The sequence below is a fragment of the Echinops telfairi genome, unplaced genomic scaffold, assembly GCF_000313985.2.
Source record: "Echinops telfairi isolate 266 unplaced genomic scaffold, ASM31398v2 ScPeMD7_3;HRSCAF=10, whole genome shotgun sequence".
Lineage (NCBI taxonomy): Eukaryota > Metazoa > Chordata > Mammalia > Afrosoricida > Tenrecidae > Echinops > Echinops telfairi.
The window spans coordinates 38,490,227-38,497,562 of record NW_022103899.1 but is presented as its reverse complement, the minus strand read 5'-3'; the positions used below and the strand labels follow the sequence as shown (position 1 = coordinate 38,497,562).

General features: G+C 40.4%; 1 pseudogene; it reads right to left on the bottom strand.

Moving 5' to 3' along the window:
• Positions 1–1,000: 1,000 nt before the first annotated feature.
• Positions 1,001–1,394, bottom strand: LOC101652494 (annotated as a pseudogene).
• Between the last annotated feature and the right edge of the window lie 5,942 nt (positions 1,395–7,336).

Sequence of the window (7,336 nt, the reverse complement as noted above, 5' to 3'; positions counted from 1 at the left end):
TTTTCTTTCTCTACCAATTTTCACCTAAAATGATGGCATGATTTAGTGAAGATAAATATCAGTGCCTTACATTATAATAGTCAAATCGCCCTGTAGCATTTGGTAGGGTTTCCTGGTAGCACAGTGGCTAAGCACCTACTGCTGGTCTCAAGGCTGGTGGTTTGAATGTATCAGTTTCTTGCTCTGCTTCCTTAATGATTGTAGCCGTGGTCACGCTAGGACAATTTCTACCCTATTCTTATAGGGTCCCAGTGAGTTGCAATCAGCTTGATGACAGCAGGTTTGCTTTAATGGGTTTGGTTGATTTGTGTAATATCCTTCTTCAGCAGTTTACAGGGTAAAAAGTAAATTAAGAGCATCATGAAAAATTAGAAATTATTATATACTAGTATTACAACAATTCTAAATCGATTGTGAAATTGATTAAGTTTGTGTTACATAAAAATCATTTAAATGAATAATCCCCATTTGGGGCAAGTAAAAGGTTCGCCGATCAAAACATAGTTCTCTAAATTTATTTAACTCTCTATTTTTCCTTACTGCAATTACTTTTATAAATATAGGTGTTCCTACTTCAGATTCAAAATATTAATAGTTCAGCCTAACCACTTCCTAAAGCAATAATTTTTTAACATTTTTGATATCTATGCCGATGGCTTTGATACAGTGACACATTATTAAAATATTTTCTGTACCAGAAGTTCACATGTTCCAAAGCAGTTGCAAATCAAACTATATTTTTGGTTGTGCTTCATTAGTGAAAATCCAAAATTTTAAAAGCAAAAGATTAAGTATTGTTTCTTCTTAAAACCCTTACCCTTATGGAGAAATGAAGGAGTCCAATAAAAAGAATTGTTTTTTTAAGTAGGAAAAAAAATGATTAATCTCTTGAATAAAATAATCCTTCTGAAAAAAAGTACATAAATACTAACACTCACCCTTTTTATTTTTCTTTCTTTGGGAGGGGGGAGGTGGAATTTTTAATGATAGGGGATTAGATCTAAAACTTCAGCTTTTGGAAGAACCACTTGTTTTATACTTCTCAGATTTGACCTTGGCCTCCTGCTGGGCCTCGAGTTTAAAAGCAGAGTCTCTGCAGACATCCTTGATGACAGTTTTGTCCAAGAGGATGTCCATGGAGTGCCTTGTGGGCATGAGGTGATTGCAGCTATAAACCTTCACAAAAGACTTGATCTTGGACCTCTTGGCAATTTTCTTCTTGCCCCTGGCAGCTGCCACTTTGCAGGGATAGCGGTCAAGTCCATCTACCAGAGCATGGCTGTAAGGGCAGTCTGCAGTGCCATTATCCATGTTCTTCACAATGTCACTTTGTGTCCAGACTAGCCTCAGGCCAGGACCGGCACCACCTTCCTGGGTTTCGTGAACTTGCCCATTCTGAGAGCAACCTCCCAGGCCAACGGCAGAAAGGAAGAACTGGCCACCCTTTTTATATTTGCATGTTCTCCTTTGTCATTAAACCTGAGTGGTTTATATTTTAATATATTATGATTATTACTATTCTGGCAGTTTCTTCTGGACCCTCTTTGCCTGGTGAATTGAGGTAGTAAGTATTTTGGAATATCTGTGTGATACATAGCCCAGGAATGCTATTTAATACTAAATATTGTTTAATACTCATAGGACCCCATAGGACAGTTTAGAATTGCCTCAGTGAGTCTCCAAAACGTTAACTCTTTACAGGAGTAGAAAGCCTCATCTTTCTCTCACTTAGCAACTGGTATTTCAAACTGTAGGCCTTGCAGATCACAGCCCAACATATAACCACTAGGCCATCAGGGCTCCTATGCGTTCATATTGACTCAATAGCAATGAGTTTAGAGGTGCCCTCATGGCATAGTGGTTATGTATTGGACTGTGATCTGCAAGGCCTGTAGTTCAAAGCCACCAGTTGCTTGGTGGGTGAATGGTGGGGCTTTCTACTCCTATAAAGAGAAACCCACAGGGGCAATTCTATCCTGTCCTATGGGATCACTTTGAGTGTGTTTGTTTTTTGTTATTATTTAATAGTGGTCAGGATTAACAAAAGAAACTAACAGAAGTCTTGGGCCTCAAAACAGATTTTTCAGAAGTGAAGATCTACTTGGTATGTGTGTACCAAGAGAACTGGAGACCTACTAAAAAGGGACATGGGTTCTACTGAGAGCAATTGTTAGACAAAAAGGAATCTGGCTATAAAAATGTTGAAAGAGGAAGAACCAGTTAGTTAGGTACTCTATCTGAACTTTTAGAATCTGTCTATTGATGCTGTGAAGATTCATGCCTCCCTATCCAAACTTGAGAAGAAAATACAAGATTTCTAAATGATTGCTTTGTGTCTTTTCAGGAGCTCCCCCACACCCCACCAAAAATGCTACGGACTCTTTGTATTCTTGGTCAGAGTAACATTCATATGTTTATGCAGAGAAGTATGATTCCAAGCTTGTTCTAGAGAAATCTGGGCACGTGTTGGACTTTGAACTGCAAGGTCAGAGGTTCAAACTTACCAGACCTCTGAGTAAAATAAGGCTGTCTGCTCCCATGACGATTTACAAAGCTTCCAGAACTGATCAGAGTTTTGCTGTGAGTCAGAATTGGCTGGAAACGGGTTTACCTGGTAAAGAAGCTATCACACTCTTCCGTGTTTAGGATTTTAGGCCAGGTACAAACATAAACAACTCTCACTGCTGACTCATAGTGACCCCCTGTGGGTTTCTGAGCCTCACTGGTTAGGGAGTAGGAAACCTGTCTTTCTCCCCGCAGAGCTGCTGCTGGTTTCAAAACGCTGACCATGCAGATCGCAGCCCAATGAGAAACCACGACTCACCCAGGGCGTCTCTCCTTACAAATCAAAGCCTCAGATAAGTAAGCTCACCAGTATTTTACTTTTAATATTCAGAAACTCAAAGAGAGAAATGTTCTGTTTTTTTCCATTCCCCTCCCCACCCCCACCACAGAATTAATCGACAACTTCTGATGAAGTTTTCATAGCTCTTGAAATTTACAAAGGAGCCCAGTGCCTGCAGGGTAAACACTGGATGACTAACCACGAGGTCAGTGGTTCAAACCCACCAGCTTCTCCTCAGCAGAAAGATGAGACTATCTATTCCTGTAAATATTTACAGTTTCAGAAGAAGACCCTCTGCTTTCTATGAGCTGGAACTCAATGGCGGTGGATTTGGTTTGGTTTGGTTGAAACTTACAAAGCAGTAGAAAATGGGTACATGGGTCACAAGGATTTGGTTTAAGAGATTAATTAAAGTATATACACAAGAGGAAAAGGTTTTATAAGGAAAAGAATTTTTACTGGGTCGACCATGTTGAAATTGTTTTGTAGTTCCAACCACAGGCTAAAAATGCCATTAGAACCTGGATAGACACTGAGGAATGGGCATAGGCAACACAGAATTGATTTATTATCACTCAGTCCCACCTCCTGAGCTCTTAAAAATTAAGGCTTAATCATGTATATAAAAAGAAAACAACAGTTATTAACCTAAAAGCAATGATCTTAGGGACAACTTGTTTGAGTATTAAATTAATGTGACCAAAACAAAAACAAAAAACCCAAATTATCTTCAGTTAATGTGCATTAATACATTCAAGCATTTATTGTACTTTGGACTTAGAAATTAAATGCCACCAAAATATCAGAGAATTATAGAAATCAGAGCTCTAAGTACAAGTGCTAAGTTTAAAAATGAACGGAAAAAACCTCATTATGTATATTATCTGTTTGGTCATCAGAATACTGAACCAGAATGGTACTCGTCAACATCTCTCCTTAACTTGTAGCACAGTGAAGAGCAAAAGTCTGAAGCACTTCATAGTATTACAAAAGTGAGCCCATTTGGATATTTTCCAAAGATAGATTAAGATGTGTGTCTGAGAGTTGATGACCAAATGGAGAGCGTGTTTTTCAGTAAGTGAGGAGGTGTAAGACAATATTAACTCCTATGAAAACGATGACTTGCACTTAGTCTGTGGTTGGTAAATCATAGACTCACCAAGTCTTAGGTTTGAAAGTTTTGAGCCACTTAGTCCCTTCTCTTGAGGTCCACCAAAGAAGCACAGGTTTGGCTTCAACTGACGACAATCACGAGAAACTAGTTAAAGACACCAAGAGTATGGGCTGTATCAAAACACCTTCTTTAAAGGACATGCTGGCAATATGATCATTTCCATGTTGTTGGAGGATTCCATTTTCTCGCGTTTAGATTTCCTGTAATAAAAACAAAAATTGAACTAGCTGAAGGAAAAATGGAATTTGAACAAAACTCTGTAAGAAGAGCTTGAGCACTCTCCAGACTTGTGTAGGTTTTTGCTTCTTAAATGGTAGCTGGGTAGTTATCTCTGCATAGAAAGTAGCATAGCAAAGCCAGTTGGCTTTGGGGGTGGGGAGGCCTGGGGGTTGGGAGCTCTCTAAAGCTCTGTGAGTGTGACTTGTGTTTCCCCATGCACAAGAAGGTTTTGGGAAGAGTCTTCAGGGAGTAAGCATCTAACAACTAATCAATAGTGTCCTAGTCATTTTGATTGGTTTGATTTAGACCTGTAGATTGGGGGTAGGCTGTCCCACAGAGGCAAATCAAAGTTAAAAATGGACTCAGAAAAAGGGTAGTTCCTAGGAAAGCATAATAAACAAATAAACCCAACTGCTCATCTATTGGTTGATAAGTAAGTACCCGAAGATAAAAATACACATTTGCCAGTGTCTGTGTGTGTGTGTGTGTGTGTGTGTGTGTGTTTTTCTAGGTTGAGAGTGACAACATATTTTAGTTCACTCAATTGATAAGGATTTTTTATAAAGAAGCATAAGAAAGTGAAGAAACACAGAGTTCAATTTCAGTATGCCTCTAGCAATCCAGTTGGTATGCCTTTCCCTCCTTCCACATGAGGTAGTAAGTGTTCTCTACTGGTATTTTCCTTTTTTTTTGACTCAGTGGAGACCAGAAACAAATGAAAGTATATACAGAGAGATGTCGTTCTTGTCTCTGCCTCCTGGCTTCTAATACCTCATTACCCAAACTTGCACCCACAGGGTTCTGTGGTTCTCTGGTTCTACATCTCTAGGTCTTAAATTCAAGCAATCTGAGCTAAACTCTGGGTAGACGAGTCATTATTCAATGGAGAATGCTTCTCCGTGGTAGAGCTTTCATGCCAATCCATTTTATAGGCCATTGGTCACTCGTGTGGCCAGAACCAATCATGTTAGAGAGAAGAAAATGGGATCAAGGCAGAACAAACTGAGTTTTCTTTTGACTAATGAATTATAATTGAAAATCCTCTTTGGCCAAAAATAATTCTAAAGGTTATGAGAAAGACCAAGATGTATAGGAGAATTGCCACCACAGACTAAGAATATAATTGATGGGAGAGTAAACATGGTTACAATGGACAGTCCCAGAAAAATAAAACCAAACTATTCAGACTATTTTTTACCACTAAATTTAAACTAAAATAAACAATGGATTTCTTCACTTCTTACAATAGAATTTGCATCAGAAACAAGACCATAAAATATACTTGGAAAAGTCTAAGTGTGTGTCTCTTTATATATCTATGTATCTAGTTATATATTTAGATAGATATAGATATAGAGACACATACTTGAACTTTTCCAAATAGAGAGAGAGACATCGATAGATAAAGGTAGAGAGAGAGAGCGAGGAATACACCCAGCCTCTGTCTTTCTACTTATAGAGAGATATAGACTTTTCCAAGAGCAAGACATTAGTTTTTACTCCCTACGTTTTTATTCTGGGGATAGGATGACAATCTGTAAAAGAATAGCTTTCATGGAGGAGAGGTGTTTGAGAGTCAACATAAGAAGCACAAGGGGGCTTAAGGAACAAACCAAAAAATCAGAGACAGAGTGAAAGAAAGGAAATGAGAGGGGGAGGGTGATAAATATAGAAAACAATGATGATCCCAAGAGCAGTGTGCACAATTCGGTTGCAACTAGTACCTTTCTGGTCAAGTCACAATCATCTGTCCTAGGATCCGCTGCTTCCTGCCCTGGGTGGCTTCTGGGTGAAATAGAACGCTCAGCTAGTTCAGCCTTCTCTTAAGACCTGTTCCTTGCTCTGGGCCTAAACGAGGGAAGGCTTCAGGCTGCTGTTCCTATCTGTTCTTAGCGCCATGAAAATGCTTAAGGGACTGAGCTAAAGATAAAAGCTGTGGGGGAGGAGAGGCAAGGTCTTAAATGATGAGGGAAGCAGGGTGGAACTGAGAGCTATAAGTTGGCCTCCCATTTTGTATTTATATATTTGCTGCTTCTAGAGAAAATGGAAAGGGGAAAAGATTTCCCAGATATGGAATGCCTGTGCAAATACCAACCCCCCAGGAAGGCGCTGGTCACCTTAAATGGCAGCAGTGTCATTATCTCTGCATAGAAGGAAACAGTGCCACACCAGCAAAAGAGGGCTTTCAATGAATAGTCAGTCATTGGTCAAAAGAATTGATCAATGTTTTTATGCGTGTCTACTGGTGTAAAGATTTATAATCTCAGAAAACCTGTCTTACAGGGGTGGAACTATGAGTCAGCATTGACTCCATGGCAGTGAGTTAGGAGGGGTTTTGTAGTGGCTGCTAGGTGGTCCACATAAGGCCCCAGATACTGTGTGTATTCTGCCTTGACCCCATTTTCCTCTCTCTAATTGATTGAATCATGATGGGTCAGCGTCAAAGGTCTGGCCATACTGAAGGCAAAGGGTATGGGCCTTAATATGACACCCAAACTCTCACTGCCAGTGAGTCAATTCTGATCCATAGCACCCCTACAGACCAGAATTAGAAAGGCTGGCCCCTGATGGTTCCCGAGATTGCAACTCTTTAGGGGGTGGGGGGTAGAAAGCCTCCTGTTTCAATGGTGGAGCTGAGGGTCATTGAACTTGAGTAACCCACTACGACACGCCACAAGCACTCTCTCTGATAGGTCTCAGTCCCAGGATCTGTTGAATCCAGAGCAGACCACAGAACCCCACAGAGAGCAACAACCTGCACACTGGAACCATGGACTTCTACCTAAACTTGGACCTAGAGCTTGAATCACTCACTAAACAGTCACCCTGGCATCAATTCTAGGCCTTCGGGACCAAATCAGAACGCTTGGGTTAGAATGTGAATAATGAGAATGAACCAACACCAAGTTGTCCCACAGCGCAGGGGAACCATGGCAAGTCTCAGAAAGACGAAAATCCGGAGGCAACTGTGGAATTGCAAGTGTGGGATTGGAGTTTGGCTCCGTGTCAGCCAGTTTGGGAAGGTGGGTGTGGTGCGAGAGGCTGCATACTTGGGAAGGAGGATGATTATATCCAAGCAGGACCTAGCCCACGAGGCT